General features: G+C 49.6%; 1 protein-coding gene across 3 annotated transcripts in view; it reads right to left on the bottom strand.

Moving 5' to 3' along the window:
• Nucleotides 1-17983, bottom strand: part of TMPRSS2 (transmembrane serine protease 2) — a 54905-nt gene that overhangs the window by 33964 nt on the left and 2958 nt on the right. For 2 of the 3 annotated variants that reach the window (XM_037144606.2, XM_037144607.2), the window contains exon 2: nucleotides 13443-13593. The gene's annotated coding sequence lies outside the window, so the exon portion shown is untranslated. Of the gene's footprint in view, nucleotides 1-1794; nucleotides 1926-13442; nucleotides 13594-17983 lie in introns of all 3 variants that reach the window. The other variant, XM_037144605.2, reaches the window with a different exon arrangement.

Below are 17983 nucleotides of genomic sequence, written 5' to 3'. Positions count from 1 at the left end.
GAAGTAATAATGATTGAGAATTTTCTAAAATTGATGAAAGTCATGAAGTTTTAGATTAGCGAAGCAACACGAATCCCAGGCAGAAAAAAAAAAAGAGGAATCCACAGTTAAACATAACAGAGTGAAATTGCAGAACCTCCAAAATAAAGACAGGATCTAAAAAGCTTCTGAAACAAAAGACCCCCCCCCAGAAGAAGGCAGAATATGGTAGAATAAGATATTTAAAGTGTTGGGGAAAAGTGATTTTTAACCTAGAATTGCATACCTGTACAACAAGTATCCTTCAGGAAGGAGGGAAAAGACATTTCCAGACAAACCAAGACAGTGTTGGCCCCAGTAAAGGAACCTGGAAGGCCTGCAGTTCAGTAAGACATGAAATGACCCCAGAAGGAAATGCCAGAGGGAACGGTGACCAAGACAATGGTGAAAATGTGAGTAAGTCTAACCCAAAACGGACAGCGTAAACTAGCCCCATTGAAAATGTTTAATTTGTAAGGGAAGGAGATGATGACAGCAGCGAAAAGTAGAAGTAAAATACTGGAAAATAACAGCATGAAAACCTAGGATCACCCCTAGGGGAATGAACAAAATTAGAGCGTTTCAATGGTTGTGTTATTCTGGAGAAGAAACATACTGATTAACTTTAGACTTTGTTGAGTGTGTTTGTTGTAAAGTGCTTCTCAGATAAGATCAAATTCAAGGAGTTCATCATCACCAAGCCCTTATTATATGAAATGTTAAAGGGACTTATCGAAGAAAAAGAAGTTAAAGAAACATGAACAGTGAAAGGACAGCAAACTCACAGTTATTAACAACCACACCTAAAACAAAGGCAAACTAAAAGGACAGCTAGATCAGGAGTGGAAACATAGAAATGAAGATCTCAAGGAGGGTTAGCAACAGGGTAGTGGGAGGAGAAGGGGAGAGAAGGTACAGAAAATAAGTAGCATAGACAGTAGATAGAAAATAGATGGGGGGCAAGAATAGCATGGGAAATATAGAATCTAAAGAACTTGAGACACATGGACATAAACTAAAGGGGGGGTAATGGTGGGGACGGGGGGGTAGGGTGGAGGGGAATGAAGGGGGGAATAGAACAACTGTAACAGCATAATCAATTTAAAAAATTTTAAAAAAAGGATAATTATGAAAGAACGAAACTAGAGTGCATACTGACTGGGTCTAAACCCAACGCAGAAACAAGGTGATAAGGGGAAAAGTCAACAATGCCAAGTGCAGTAAAGCAAGGAAGACGGATGAGGCAGGGAGGGGGGTGAAACTGGACCCAGGAAAACAAGTCCAAGGTGAATGGAGGACTACATGCAGACACATCAGTCATCATAATGCATGCAAGTGCTCCAAACGGTCCGGTTTATATGAACTGAATTTTTAAAAATAGACACTATCAGAGTATCTACTTTTCAAGACTGCTGTAAGTTATTTATGAGGCACATGTAAAGGAAAGCTGGTTTGGCTATACTAATAGTAGACAAAATAGACTTTAGAATAAAAAGTTGCGCTGAGAATAAGGAGAGTCACTTTATAATGTTAAGATAAACCACTTGGGCAATGTCACAGTCATGAGCTTGTGTATACCTAACAACATAGTCTCCAAAATATTTAAAGAGAAAATGTCTAGAACCACAAGATTTTCGCCAATTCACCATCCTCCCTCATGGGCGTGAAAGGTTAAGGCAACCAACCAACCACCAAAATAAATAAAACAAAACAGTAAAATTGTAGAAGATTTGAAGAACATGATGAGCAACTTCGTTAATGGGCATATATAGACACCCGCATGCAATAATCAGCCAGATGGTTTTCCGGGTTATTTCTTAGAAACAGCTGAGAGCCACGCTATTCCAGAGTTTCAAAAATTCTTCAAGGAGTAGAAGTATAGAAAATACTGTTCAACTCATCAATGCCTAAACCAGGGGGGATAGTTCAAGGAAAATTATAAGCCAACCTAATTCATTAATATAAATGTAAAATCCCAAATATTAGGAAAATGCATCTAATGATGCATTAAAATCATAAAAAGCATGACCAAGTTGGGTTTATCCTAGGAATGTGATATTGCTTTAACATTAGAAAAGCAGCTTTCAGTATAGCCCAACGCAATAACACATTCAAACAGGGAAATTGTAGAGTTATCTTAACATATTTAGAATGAACATTTAATACAATTCAACACACATCCAGAAGGACTTTGCAAAAGTGGAGTAAAAGAAAACTTTTTTACCTGATGAAAGACATCTATATAAGTCCCACAAAATACCCTTAATGATCAAATGGAAAAGATTATGACCTGTCTGGAGTGGCTCAGTGGATTGAGCACTGGCCTGCCAACCAGAGGGTCTCGGGTTTCATTCTGAGTCAGGGCACATGCCTGGGTTGTGGGTCAGGTCCCCAGTAGGAGGACACTTGAGAGGCAACCACATGTTTTCCTCTTTCTCCCTCCTTTCCCCTTCTAAAAAGAAATAAGATCTTTAAAAAGAAAAGAAAAGAAAAAGATTACTTCTAGAAACACTCATCTCAGATCATCCTGAAGGTTTAAGCCTAGGTAGTCAACAAGGAAAAGAAAATAAAACTAGTGAGAATTACAAAAGAAGAGACAATTCTATCATTATTTGAAGATATGATTGTATGCTTACAAAACCCTCAAAGAATCAAGAGAAAATCATGAGCATCAAGAAAGTGTAGCTGCCTACGTTAGATAGGTACAGAGGAAATATCCCCAAATAACTTGCACTCTTCCATACCACCAACTAAGCGCTGGACACGCAAATATTAACTGTCCCACTCACTGTGAAAACGGTTGTGTGAGCTGGTAGGAGAACGTCACTCTTGAAGAGGCATGTCCCGGTGTCTGCATCTTAATTTCAAATGGTTCATCAAGAAAAAGCTACTTATGGAAAAATGCTAATAAACGTTGGGTCTGGGCGGAGGGTGGACACGTTTTCCTTGTACTGATCTTATCGTCTGTATCTTGTGTGTCATAAAAAACTGAGAAAGACCGTAAAGGTATACCCCCTAAATGGCAACAGAAAATTTGTTACCTTAATTAAGTAGATCTACCAAAATGTGTGAAAACTACTATGGAGAAGAGTGTAAGCCTTTACGGAAAGGTAACAAAGACTGAATAAATGGAGAGATATGCAATCGTGTGTAGAAGATACAATATTAGAGGAGCTACAGTGTTATAGCAACCATCTTTTTACATTTCCATAATGGGTTTAATACAATTACAACCAAAATTCTCATAGAACGTGTTTTGGATGCATTGATGAACTTAGTCTAAAATAAATGTGCAAGAACATGACAGAATAAAGGGCCGAGAATCACCAAGACACAGGGGAAGGGCAGCAAAGGTTTGGCAGGATTATTCCCAAATAAACCATCCCATTCAGAAAATCGAATGTACAAGACCAAGTGTGATGACGTCATTTGTAGATGCTATGAATGGTGTTGGTGCAGGGAAAAGAGCAGCAGTGGGAAGGAGCCGAGGGATAGAAACAGAATCAGGTGTGTGGGGGCGTGAAGGGCAGGGGTGGCAAGCAGATCCGTGCAGAAGCCTCCTGGGAGAACCCATTATCCGAATGGGAAAACACGGGGTGAGCCTCCTACGTCCCATCACGCATGTAAATCAGCGTGGGTGGATGAAAGACCATGTGTGAAAACAGTGTCAGAACTTTTAGGAGATGCGGTGGTTTTGCACCGTGACAGCTTCACCAGAACGCGTTTCTGGTTAGGCTGGACCGTGAGAGATCCTGGGAGACTGCGGGGCAGAAATGAAGCAGGGCCAGTCTTCACTCCCACGTTTTGATGCTGGTCAGCAGGCTCACCTCCTCCCACGAGGCAGTGGCTGGGCCTGCACAGCCCCCTTTCCCCCAGATCCCCAGCTTGCCCAGCTCCTGGGCCGGTGTATGTTTAGCTCTTCAATAATAAGCCTGCCACCACCAACCCTCCCCCACTTCTGCAGGAAACCCTCAAGGTCAGGGCTACAGTCTAGCCTTGTGGGCTTCAGCTCATGTATATGGGTCCCAGCTTGTCCTGTTTCCCCAATTTCACATGTGCTGCAGACTGAATGATAATCGCTCCCCCAGATCATGTGGTGAAGTCCTAATCCTAAGGTAACTCTATATAGTGAATGAACTTTTAGGTAACTAAGTAAGGTTCAACAAGGTCCTAGGGTGGGTCGGTGGGTGATAGGACTGATGCCCCTTATAGGAAAAATGGATCTCTCTCTCCTCCCCCTCTGTGTGTGTCTGTGTCTCTGCCTCTCTCTCCACATCCACACCCCGAGGAAAGGCCATGTGAGGACACCACAAGGAGACAGCCACCTGCAAGCCAGGAAGAGACCCCTCGCCAGGTACAGAACAGGCTGGCATCCTGCCCTTGGACTTCCAGCCTCCACAACTGCAAGAAAATAAATGTCTGTTGGTTCAGCCACCCACCCTGTGGCATTTCGCCAGGCAGCCTGAGCCGCCTAAGACAGCCCCTTTCCCTGCCCTGTGATCCTCAAACTTCGGCCTCAGCATCAAAGACCAGACTTGTACGGAGACTGGTGAGGCAGCTCCCTCCACTGCAGAAGGTCAAACCCTCCAGCCAACTCCTTCTAAAGACACCCGGACACACCTCGTTACAGTATGCTGGACGGGGGGGGGGGGAACAGTGAGGAGTACATCCGGCTGGGTGACGTGAGCCAGACATGGAAGGACAAACATTGCAGTTCCACTTAGGCGAGGTCCCCGGAGCAGTCAACCCCACGGAGCCAGAAAGCAGGTGCTGGTGCCCGGGGCTGGGGGGTGGGGCGTGGGGACTGAGCGCTCCATGCAGACAACGCTTCGGTTCGGGAGGGTGGAAAGTTCTGGGCACGGACGGTGGCGATGGTTGTACAGCGAATGTGCTTAATGCTGCTGAGCCGTGCACTTAGAAATGGTTAAAATAGTAAATTTCACGTAACGTCTATTTTACTCCAAACACAAAGAAGTGCTAACCTGGCGAAAATAAGTAAAGTTACTCAGCACTGCGTATGGCCAAAATTCGGTCAGCCGGAGGGAAGGTGAGGGGGAAGGAGGAGGGTCTCGTTGGCACAGCCGCCGGAAACGGCTTCCCAGTATCGTGCAGTCATGTCGAAGAGACGCAAAATTTCTCCCAGAAACTCCACTCCTAAGTACGTGCCCTGAAGATTCCTGCAGCGAGCTCAGGAACCTCCTCGGGAATGTCCACAGAGACACCACTTCTATCCCCAAACCTGGATGCAACCCCAAGACCGACAGGAATGGGTGGTGTGGCCACACGGTGGCACTCCACGTGGCAAGGAAAACGGGGAGGCCAAAGCCGCCCCCACCACCACAGACGGGTCCCCCCGACCCTGAGCCTTCCTATAAACGTTCGATATTACATGACGATGTGTTTAGAGGCACACACCTACACGGCAAAGCTGAGAAAGAGAAAGAAACGGATAAGCGCTCGATTCAGCGTAGAGGTTTCTTCTATCAGGAATGCACGGGACTGGAAACTGGGTTCTGGACGTGATGCTATTGGTGACAATTTGTTTCTTAACCTGGACAGTGACGCCATAGGTGGTCACTTTATTTTTTTATACCTTTTTGCACTAACCATGTTCTGTCATATGTATGGAATATCTCATTATTTTATAAACGATGTATGTATAATCATCGACGAACTGTTTTTAAAGGGTCTGTCCTGGGAAATGAATCCCCGGGTAGGAATAACGGAACTATTGCTCTTTGGTCCCATGCTGCTAAGACAGGGACGGTAATTCTGTGAGGTCTGAGGTTAACCAGCTCCAAGAGTCCCAGCGGTGCCCATGGTCAGACGGACAAAAGAGAATTCACTAGTTCCTTGAAATACAGGACCCAGGACCCAGAGAATGTGCCCCTAGGCAAAAGGATGTAAGAGGAGGTCGGCACTTGTCTTCAGAAGCCCCGTAAAGCCACCTCTTGGTGGGCCCGGGCCCTCTGCTGTGTCCCTGAGAGGGGGTCGAGGCCCCTTGCCCACTCGGGGAGCATTTGCCCCCCAGGAACCTGTCGGCACAGTCACCGGCTTTCGGCAGGTTCCTGGGAGGAATGCAGATCCCAGCGGTTCAGACAAGAGCAGGTTTTGGTATTTGTCATTCGTCATGGTTGAAGCATATTCTAAGGCTTGGCCCCAGGCTCAGCACATCCTGGGTCTCAGGCCCATAAAAGAACAATTGCCTTTTATTAAACATTTACCGTGCCCGTTGCCACACTCGTGGAGAGATGGGTACTTAGATTTCTTCACTCTACAGCTGAGGACATGTGGTTGGGGACAGCGCCTGGCCTGCCTGCCTCACAGGTGGGCTGAGGCCAGGGGTGGGTCTGTGGGAACGACCGGCTCATGGGCGGCTGGATCAGAGTCAGGGGCCTGGACTCTTGTCACCAAGACTTGGGAAGGGTCCAGGGACCCCAAGGCCCATAGGGCCCTTGGCTTCAGAGCCAGAGGGAGGCAGTCACAAAGGAAAGGGTGTGCAGGGGTGTGGGGGGTGGCCAGCAGTAGTTGCCACCCCCCTTTTAATGGCCTCCTCCAGTGCCCAGAGTCCCAGTGTCCGACCTTGGTCCCCCCCACCTGCCCCAGTGCTCTGTCCTTCACGGGGAGACTCCCCAGGTTGGGGTGTGGCTGATAGGTGCTCACTGAGATTGGAGGGTCCCCTTAAGCCTCGCTCTGGGATCAAAGTTATCACTTTGTTAAAGATGGAGGAAGAATGGGATAATTGCAAGACAAACAAAAAAATCCCACACGGAAAGAGGAGGAGAGGCAGCATTTGGTAGCCACCTGCCCTTCTGTACACCTGGTCCAGCAGGAAGGACCAGGACTCGCTGCTCTGCCGTCCTGAGACATCCTGGTGGCCCCAGCTATGCCCTGGGGGGCTTCCTTCGGTGGGAGGGCAATCCCTGCTGTGCCCAGCAGCGATCCAGGACTGCCGCCAAGTCACAGGCTTTCCTCGGCTAGAACCGGCTTCTCTGGCTGGGAGTCGGTGGCAGGTTTCCTGGGGGGTTGGTTGCCGTCCACTAGGGTTCTGGTTGGACAGGCTCCTCGGAGCTAGACTCAGGCTTGGCCTGGCTGGCCCTCACCGGCTGGTGTCCTGTTACAGAGCAGAGGGTTCTGGGTAGAGGTCCCACCACCCCGCCGTAGACCTCTGGTGTCCCAGCCAGGTGGACCGACACACCACGCTCTGGCCTCTCACGTGACTTTGCGACTCCCTCCTTGAATGGTGCTGTTTCTCCTCTACAGATAGTGAGTTCCTGAGCTAACAGGCCTGCTCGGGGGTGGGGACAAGTGACACAGTCTGGAGCCTCTAAGGGTATGGACTCTTGGATTCTACCCTGGGTGCTCCTGGCTGCGTGTGCCCGAATGCCCATCGTCAGCACCCTCGCCGACCCTAATCCCACCCCCACCCTACAAACACACTGCCCCAAAGAGAGCCACCACCTAGCCCGGAACCACCACCCCTCTCTGCAGGTAGTCTGCACCCAGTGACTGCAGACCAGAAGCCCCATGCCCCCGGGCTGAGCCCCCACGGTGACTACACCGCAGCGCAACGCTCTCCTCTGCCCAACTCTGCTTCCTTCAGTCCCCAGACGGCTGCCCCCAACAACGCTCCTCAGGAAACCTCCTGCTTCCCAGGAATCTGGGCACAGGACAGACGTTACTTAACCTCTCTGTGCCTCAGTTTCCTGCTTTGTAAAGCCTCATAGCCATGTAGTTAGGTTGACATGAGTGACCACATCGAAAAGGCTTAAAAGGGTAGCAGGCACCTACTAAATGCCCAGTTACTACCACCGCTACTGCTGCTGCCATTACTGCCGCTGCTGCTACTGTTACCACTAGTAGTACTGTTACTACCGTTACTAGTATTGATGCTACTGGGACCATTACTGCTGCTGCTACTGTACTAATCTTAGCACTGTTACTACAGCTCCTGCTACTGTTACTGTGGCTGATACGACTGCCGCTACTGCAGCTGCTGCTGCTGCTGCTCCCAGCACTCAGGACGCACCACCTTCCCCTAAAACATGACCTGTGGTAGCTTTTAGCAAAGCGCCTCCCTTTCTGAGACCCACTACATTACTGGGATGTAGTCTAGACTTTCATGATGGCTCCCGAGGCTCTAAGAACCATAAATTAAAGGTATTCTCTTCCTTAAATCATGCGAATCAATCCATTTTTCACTAACCTGTTCTAGAAGGAACCCCCGACGGGTGAACCATCAGCCTCAGCCTGGTGAGTGTCAAGCTCCTCGTGTTTTCCTAGCACATTTTCACCTGGGACCATGGCAGGCTCCGTTATCACCAGAGCCCCTGTACCTGCCCTCCCTCTGTTGGAAAGCCAACAGAGTCTGCTCTCTCTGCCTTGTGGAGGAAAATACTTTTTTTTTATTGTGTCAAGACTAATATTCTTCCTGGGCTGCTGAATGCCAGCATTTTAGACAATGAGTGGCATGTGCAGACTCCAGGGCGCAGCCAGGGGGCAAAGCCTACCTGGGCACCCGCCACGCCCTTTGCAGAGCTTCAGCAGAAGCCCCGCTGGCTCTACCGGCCACAGTCGATTGTTCAGCAAACTTCATTAAAGGTCAGCCTGTGCAGTTTGATTTCAAGCCCACATCCTGGGCTTTCTGAAAAGCACCGCTTTCAACGCCAAGTTAGATAAGTCAGGACTGGTGAGGCATGAAGGCGAGACCGCTGATAGGGATCCTTTTCTTTTAAGCAACACGATTTCCAGGAGAAAAAGACCCAAGACTAAGGCCCCACTGGCAGCCTTGGCAAGGGGGCAGGGGAGAGGGCGGCCGAGAGGGGCTGCAGTGTGGACAGAAGGAGTGGCTTCTCCCTCCTGTCTCCCAATGAACACACACACACACACACACACACACACACACACACACACACACAAGCTAATTCTACAGGTGCTCGGAGGAGTTTGGGACAGCGCAGGCGCCACAGGGACATGGAGTTGATCCTTGGGATGGGGACCAAGGTGGGGAGGGCGCCATGGGTCTGAACACTGTCCTTGTCCACCTCTGCAAAGGTCTACTTGGCAGAGCAGGTGCAAGATTTTCCCCAAAGAACCTGTGCTGCGGTTTGAAAACCTTTGGCGCCTGGGTCAGACTTTGGAGCTTCCCAGAGCCTTCCAAAGGGCTGGGTTGACCTCAGAGCAGGGGTATCTGTGAGGGTGTCAGAGTGGAGATAAGGCAACTTCACACCTGTGCAGGTCGCCTGCTTGCCCTGCCCCACCCACCCAGGGACACAGCAGGGAGGGGGAGTGCCTGTGAAAGTCTGTGTGTGTGTGTGGGGGGGGGTGCTCTGCATGGTGCTCACTGAAGCCCAGGGGAGGAGTTTAAAGCTTCAGTTGCACCAAAAAATTATCTTCTACCCTCCTTTTTTAAAAGAATTTTATGAAAATGTGTTTCTAAATAAGTAGTACAGTTTTTGTTATTCATTTCAGAATATACATTACTTAGGTCTTTCCAGTCCAATTAAAATATAGTGTCAAGTGCAACTGTATTTCCAGAAAATTTATTCATGAAATGGGCCACAGGGGGCCCCGGATGTGAGTCCTGGGTCTGCATCCCCCTGAGCCTCCCCCCGCCCACCCAACACAGCCGAGTTTGTCCAGGCATAGCAAAGATCTGAACAATTGCTTTCTTTGAAAAGAGAGATACTAAAAATATTTCCTTCATAACAAGTTCTTAAAAATCTGAAACTTAAAGTGTATTCCACCACAAGTTTCTCTCATCATAAAACATGCGTATTTTTCTGCTCATGTACGATTTCTCTATTCTGGCTAAAGAGCACACAGATAACTTCGAAAACCAATCAAGCCAGATGATCCTAGTCTTTGCTGTTGAATTCCTTACCCCTCTCCAGTTCCAACCCTGCTGCTCTGAGCCAGGGAGGCAGTTCAGGGAGCTGCACCTGTTTTCTATCATCTTTGTAGTTTTCTTGGTCGCAGCCAGGTTCAGAAAACCCTCGTGTCTCCGTCGACCAGAGACGCACCACGTTCCACCCACAAGGGCCAGTGCTAGGTGGACATAAGGCCTTCGGGATGGCTTTGGAGATGGGGGCCATGCGCCCAGAGCTGAGCAGGACTCTCTGGGTGGCCGCCAGCTTGCAGTGACCACCTGGCCCTCCTTCCATGTCCTGGGGCATGAGGGTGCACCGGTGGCCACTGTACTCAGCTATCACCATTTATGAGTGAAGACAAATGGTGATAGAAACAAACCATAACCGATCAATAAGCAGCATAGTTCATTTTGACTTGAATGCCTCTGGTTTGATTGATTTTTGAATATGTGACATGTAAAGTGCAATTTAAATGCAAATGCATGTGTATACGTACATGCGTGCATATACACATATTTGTATGACATACGTGTGTGCACACACATCTTTTGTGTGTACATATATACATACACACACGTACCCACAGACACACAGCGTGGGGCAAAAGTAGGTTTACAGTTGTTCCTATGGAAAATAACGCAATAGTTCAATAGTAACACAGGAAGAAACTCAGCATTTTGCACACTCACAACTTGCACACCTTCTTTGGCCCCGCCCCATACATATGATGTATGTCCCTGTGTACAGGATCCGGCACAAATAACACACCTTTTTTTAATTATAAACTCTTTTGTTCTAAAGATTTTATTTCTTTTTAGAGAGGGGAAGGGAGGGAAATGTATGGCCGCCTCTCACACGCCCCCTACTGGGGACCTGTCCTGCAACCCAGGCATGTGCCCCGACTGGGAAATGAACCAGCGACCTTTGGTTTGCAGGCTGGTGCCCAATCCACTGAGCCACACCAGCCAGGTCTTATTACAAACTCTCTTATTGCAAAATCATAAGCATGTAATTTTGTAACACAATATCACACTCAAGTACGCCATGCGACATTTTAGGTGAAATGTTCAAGTTCAACTATAAATCATTACACCCATACTATTACCCTACCAACCACACTGAGGCAGGCCTTCCTTCTGCCAGGTGCTATATTTTTGAGGTATCCAAACACACAGACATTCCTCTCTGTCACTGGTTGGGGAAGCCATAGCAGTGCTGGCGAATCTGCACTTCAGAAATGAGAGCGGAAGCCGCCCGCGCCCAACTGGAAGCAGCTCCCGGCTTCAATCGGCCGGACTCTCCTGTGGTGGGAGCCCGGACAAAACCCCCCGAAGGCCCACCAGCTCCTCGGTGGAAAGGAGCAGCGGTTTATACCCTTAAGGAGTCTTTTTTATTTTTAATTCTTAGAGAGAAGGGAAGAGAGGGAGAAAGAGGGGGGAGAAACATTGTACGTGCCTCCCATAGGTGCTCCGAGCAGGGACCAAACCCACAACCCAGGTGCACGCCTTGACCAGGAATCAAACTAGTGACCTCTCTGTTTGCAGGACAATGCCCCACCCATGAAGCCACGCCGGCCAGGGCGTGAAGAGTTTTTGAATCACTGCCTCAAACTCCGAACCTGGATGTTTCCACCGGGGTCGGCTGTTGTAGCACCACCACAGCCGTCCCCCGTCACCCATCACCCGTCCCCCGTCCCCCGTCCTGCCCCCCTCAACCCCCCGACCCCACGAGCCATGACTTCACCCAAACCCCCAGTTCTCCAATGACCTCACCAGCCTTCTCTGCCCAGTCACTACCGTCTCTGCCTTGTGACCATGACTAATGACCTGGCCTTTATCTCCTTGTTTCAGTAGTCAACTGCGGAGCCTGCTCCTGACAATGATAGACCAGTGTCATGTAGCTAGACAGTGACCAGTTACTGCATACAGCTAATAAATTGAACAGTGGTCACATTCCTGTTGGTAATACTTGCAGCGCCGGGTACAAGACGTCTGTGGTGAAGCAGTAGATCATTCTGCTGTCAAGAAGGAAGAGAACAAAAGCCCACTTTCTCCTTTACCGCCCACGTCCTCAGAAAAGGACTGCTCACGGGGACCAGTGGGCCCCAGGGTCGGGGAGAAGGCTCCTCTACCCTCTAGGTTCTTCCTCTAGATTCTGCTCCAACCTTCGAAAAGACGTGGGACAGGTCGGCAAGAGAAGATAACCTGACTTATGCACACGCACGTGTCTGGGAGCCGCACACGCACATGTCTGGGAGCTCTGCATGCAGGACTGAGTCAGAGGCGGAAGGAGCGTGGGTACAGGGACATTCTTAGCTGAGGGTGAGGTAAGGCACCTGGGGCTTCGGGAGGTCGCTGCACTGGAAGCCCGGTGCAGTAATCAGTAGTTCGCCCCGCCACGTAGATAGGTGAAAAGTCATTTCTGTTGATCCAGGCCCCTAATTTAAATTCTTCCAGTATTTAGTAGTCGAGGGGGCAGCGGAAATTCCTCTTGAGCCTGCAGGGTCTTTGTTGCCTTCAGCTTGAAATAATCCACATACCACAGAGACACACTTCGAGGTGACTCACTTTGAACCTCTACGCCAGGGACCCACTGGCGATGTCGTGGGAGGGGCTGGAGATCCGCCCCAGGGCTGGCTGTGGGTGCTGGGGTGGGCGTGAGAGCGCCCACCTGTGGAAAGAAAAGGCAGCAGACATCCAGAGTCACACAGGGTGAGACAGCCTGACCTCCAGGGGGCCCTGAGGTCGAAGTCTTGAAGTTCAGGAGTAGTTAACTCCTGCAGTCTCCAAGGCAGGTTGCCGAACTTCTCTGAGAATCGGGTCCTCTGAGAATTCGGTGAAACAGCACATTCCTGGATCATGGAGGGTTAAATTAGCCAGCAAATGAGGAGACTCTGTAAATGTGAAGAGCTGGGCAAATACAAGGTATTCATCTGTCTCAACGAGTGGAGACAGATCACACCAACCTATTCAGGCAGGAGCTGAGGCAAATCAAACAAACCCAGGGCTGGCGGGGGCGGGGAGGGACAGCCACACCCCAGCTCTCATGTGGGTGGGATGCTTTCCACTCGGGTAGTCACGAGGGATGTGGATTTTTCCCTGATGGTTTCCCAGCAGATGCCAGCCAGTGTCGTGGGGAAAAGATGGTTTATTCTAATTCAGGCGAAACCAGCGAACAAGCTCATATGGAGACTTCTTGTGCAGGCGCCGTCCTGTCCAGGGACCATCCGTAAAATGGGAGGGACTTCCCCGACGCGGCATTCTCCTAGAGATGGTGTGCAGAGTTGAGTCACAGTTTTGTGTTTTAATTGTTTTTTGACTTAAATGCATGGCCAGAGGTCAGAAGAAAGAGCACTGGTCACCTTCCAAAAAAGTGTCAAGCAACGTCAGGTCGATCTTACTGGTCGCCGTGGGCTAAACCAGGCAATGACATATCTTACTATAGAAGCACAGAGAATTCTAAAAACATGGAAACCGACATTGTACAATTGGGAGATTTCATGTAAAACCCAGCTTCTCTGGAAAACCTGGCAGGTGGGGCTGACCCTGGGCTCACCATTCTGATGGGGCAGAAGCCGTGTCTGTGGGCCGAGCTGTGACAGAGGACACCACACGCCAGTCAAGGGGTCTCGTCACGCAGGATACTGGTGGAGTGGCCATGTGCAGAGCACACTTACATCCCCTGGGGTGAGGGCTGTCGGCTGTCTCTGCAAGAGGAAGTGGAAGGTAATTAGTCTCCACTTAGCGCCCCGCATAGCAAACCCTCGCCCACCTTCCCCTCCCTCTCTCTTCTCTTTCTCCCTGAAAAGCGAAGGTTTCTGCCCTCTGAGCAAATTCTCCCCTCCCTTCATTGTAAAAATACACGGCACTATCTGGAAGGTTCCTCTAGAGCTGGTGGATAAATAAATCCACAAAGAACCACTTCTGGTCAGTTCTCCATTTCTCGCCCCCACCGCCCGCTTCCCTCTGAACAAGGGAGGGGCAGAGAAACTGTAGGGCAATATATGGATCCATATCCAACTGTCCAGCCACACAAGAAACCATGAAGAACACCACCACGCAGGAGCAGGTGGCCACGCAGACTCAGTCGGTGAGATTCAGTGAGACACCGGAATTTTAACAGTAGAAGCATTGGTGGCCTCACATGGAATGACAAGGAGGTGACCCAGGTATGTGAAAATCACAAAAATAATTGCTTTGTGACCATGGAAGTAGATTCAAAATGGACCGGAACACAGGAATTCAGTGCCACGTTTGGAGAGAACAGTTCAATACCAGCAAGACCTCACCTTCGTCCGATGGAACGCAGGAAAACAGGTAACACAAACAGAACAGGAGAACGCGCCACTTGGGAGAGGGGTCGGTCAGCCCCGGAAGATTAGAAAAAAGTACCATCACAGAGGTCATATGCGTGTATGAGGTCTGTCCGGAAAAATTCCAGCCATTGTTACTACAACAAGAACGGTTTGTGCGACATCAGTGTAACCTGGACCAAGGAGAGGGGACTGGAATGCGCATGCCTGAACAAGGATGACTTCACTGTACCAGTCAGGGGGCTGTGGATGCTATTGAGTGAGCATGTGCACTGTGTGGCCATCGCATTCAAAATGACTGAGCAAGTAGAGCAATGAATCTGCATCAAATTTAGGGTTAAGTTTAAACATTCCTCCACGGAAACTATTCAGATAATTCAGAAGTCCACAGCTATGGGCAGCTGGTGATTGGCAGCTTCATCATGACAACGTGCCCACTCACGCATCACGTTTCGTGCAGGGTTTTTGGTGAAACATCAAATCACCCAGGTGACTCAGCCCCCCTACAGCCCAGGTTTGGTGCCCTGTGACTTCTGGCTTTTCCCCAAACTAAAATCACCTTCAAAAGGACAGAGATTTCAGACCATCAGTGAGATTCAGGAATATATGAGGGGGCAGCTGATGGTGATTGGGAGAAAGAACCGTGTGAGCCCCCAAGCTGCCTACTTGAAGGGGACAGAGCATCACTGTCCTGTGTACGGTGTGTTTTATATCTTGTGTCTTCTTTAATAAATGTCTCCGTTTTTCATAGTACATGACTGGATACCTTCTGGACAGACCTCTTGTGTGCATGCACTCATGTGCGTGTAATGTTTCCAGTCATTCTCACATTTCTGGGCCCTGCCTCAGAGAACCTGCTTAGGTGGTCCCAAGGTCCAAGACACATTTGTCCCTCCCCCTAGTGCTCTCTGGGCATGGGGGTTGTCAGACCGCCCCTGAGGGGGTTCACCTCTAGTGAGGCCTCATCTGTGGGGACAGGGTCGGCTCTGCGTGGCTACTTCACCAGGGGTGTCCTTCTGGCCTCTGGGGGCAGCACCTGGACAATCCACGTTCCAGAGCTTGTGTCTTGCTAATTCACATTTTAAAACCATCAGGAAAGAAATGAATAGTCACAGCCATTCATTTGCAGCTTGGCTGTGATGCTGACTTTGTGATGGTGAGTTTAAAGTTGGAGTTGTACAACAGTGTTTTGACAAAGCTCCCCACTTGGTCTTCAGCCAAGTCCCTGTAGTGCCCTCAGTGTGGAGATAAAAAGAGGAGTAGATTCAAGTTCCATCCCAGAACAAGTAGTCAAAGGGTCACATCTTGTATTTTCCGAGTGCTGGCGAAAGCCAGCTGGACTCTCCTTTTAAATGTGGTGGATGAGCAGCAGAAACATTGAGTGGGAAATCTGAGAGGGCTCCCCTGGGTGAGGTGGCTGGGTGGCATATCAGGGGAAGGGGTGGCAAGCTTAAGGGGACTGGCGGGTGGTAGGCAGAAGAGATCATTTGGGGGAGGGAAGGGAGCAGAGTCCATCACGGTGTCTCCCAACACAGGAGCAGGAGATGATGTCGGCTAGAAAAGTGAGAGGCAGAGAGAAAAGCAAATGATCGGGATGACTCCCAGCCATTCACAAAAATACTCTTGACTCGGGAGATGGTTTCGCTGGGGCCACCTATAGAGGACACGCCCCTCGGACACCTCTGACCCATAGTTAACTCCATGCTGAGACAAGAGTGCCCACGAAAGAGGGCCAGGCCAACCTGCGTGTGCACTTAGAGTTGGTCAAATATTGATTTTGCAAGTCAGGCCATTGGTTTTAAACCCTGGCTCTGTTATTTACATTCTCTAACCGTCCTCCACAACAGGGGACAGATAGTGCCGCCCCACAGGCTACTGGGAAGATGAAAGGATGCAGGATGTGTACGGGCAACAGCGCTGTGCTCGCTGGATGCTGAATAAGGGCAGCCTGCTGTCATCATCCTTGGACAGCATCTGACGATTGTCAAGATTCGTGAACAAGTGCTCTCCAGGCCCAAGTCACCCAAGAAGGTAGAGAGGAAAGGAGTCTTCCTACTTTCAGAGGAGAAAGTTGGGAACAGCTGGGTGCAGAAGCAAAGGGAATGAGCAAGGGAAACCAGTCCAAGGAATCGAAACCCCGAGGGCCAGGTCTTGGGAAAGAAGCCTGTGGGCCAATTCTCAGAACCTGGGCGTTTTGGTCTGGTTGTCTGTACCCTGTACACTCATACTTTCATCTGTGGCATTGGCGATGTTGACCTAGATCTTGACCCCTGCCTAATGGCAGCTTGACCGCTTTGTGTGTGTGCCTTCCCTCCTCCTGACATTTAATGAAGAGGAAACCACACGCCTTCTTGCATTTCACAGACCCAAGCCTGAGGTCATTTCCTGTGGGAAGAAGTAACCAAGCACCCCTTGACCCGGAAGGAATTTGAGAGGGTAAAGGGGTTTCACGGTGCTGTGTTGGTTCTCGTTCGGGGGCCTCAAGTGGCACCCAAAGCAACTGAAAAAAAAATATTTCAGAAGGAAGAGTTCATGGTCAACACTTTTAGAAAATATAATATTTGTGCCAATGACATTGCATAATTACAACAAGTATTTAGATTTAAATTTTGTGTTATTTATGATGGAATTATAATTAAATGGGTGCTTCTGAATGTTGGTCCCCCCACTAATTTTGTATATTGAAACCATAACTCCTAAGGTGCCAGCATTTGCAAGAAAGCCATAGGTCATGAAAGCAGAGCCCTCAAGAATGGGATTCGTATCTTTATAAAGGAGACCCCAGCCTCCCCCTTTCTGCCTCGTGAGGTCACAGGGAAAAGACGGCCACCTATGAACCAGGACAGGACCTCCCCAGACAGTGCATCTGCCTGCGCCCCGATCCTGGACTTGCAGCGTCCAGGACTGCGGGAACGAAATGTTTGCTGTTTGACACACCAGTCCATGGTATCTTTGTTGTAGCATCTAGAATGGACTAAGAATATAGGATTAAAATTTTTTTTTCAGTTTGAAGAGGATTATCTGCCATGTGCTGGGTGCTTGAATCGTGCTTCCTGAATGTGGTCTCCTTGGATTTGGGGAATGGGGTTGAGCGTCAGGTGTTATCAGCCCTGTTTTACAGACAAGGTGGAGTTGGCCCCTTTTATTCAGAGCCCCACAGTGGTCAGGGCTGGGCCAGGACTCATGCAAGGGGAGGGCGTGGAGCCCATGCCCACCACACGTCCTTCAGTGTAGTTGGGGAGTCGGGCTGGGCACCCGTGTGGCCGGGGGGCTGCTGCATCCAGGTGAGGGAGACGGGGAAAGGCTTCGGGCTGGTGCCCCATGACCTGGAAATGGTGGCAGGGAAGTAATGTTCAGGCATGGTCCTCAGAGGCCGTCCCTCTGCACCCTCGCGACCCAGCACGGGGGCAATCAGGTTCTTGCAGTCTCTAGCTGATGTCTAGGCCATGGAGACATAGGTTACCGGTCAGGTCCTTAGAAGAGGCACATGTCCTACCTAGGAGTTCCCTGGTCGCTGGGAAACGCTGAAGCGGGGAGACAAGCAGCTGGCAGGAATCAGGGCCTCAGCGAGGGAGAGAAGAGACAGAAGCTCGAAATGAGGCCGGGCACTTCCAGACTGGGGCCCGTGTGTCCGTGTCCACAGTCCAGTTGCTGGACGCAAGGGCCCCATGCTGCCCCCCACACCTGCAGGAGGGAATCTGGGTGGTCTGTGTTTACTTATATGCACCATTCCACTTCTTTTCTTACGGCTTCCATCAGGAAACTTTTCTCCTTTTCCCACTGG

The sequence above is a fragment of the Artibeus jamaicensis genome, unplaced genomic scaffold, assembly GCF_021234435.1.
Source record: "Artibeus jamaicensis isolate MK-2021 breed Jamaican fruit bat unplaced genomic scaffold, CSHL_Jam_final scaffold_474, whole genome shotgun sequence".
NCBI classification, from domain to species: domain Eukaryota; kingdom Metazoa; phylum Chordata; class Mammalia; order Chiroptera; family Phyllostomidae; genus Artibeus; species Artibeus jamaicensis.
The sequence above is the reverse complement of the archived record's forward strand: the minus strand, read 5'-3'. Positions and strand labels throughout refer to the sequence as shown.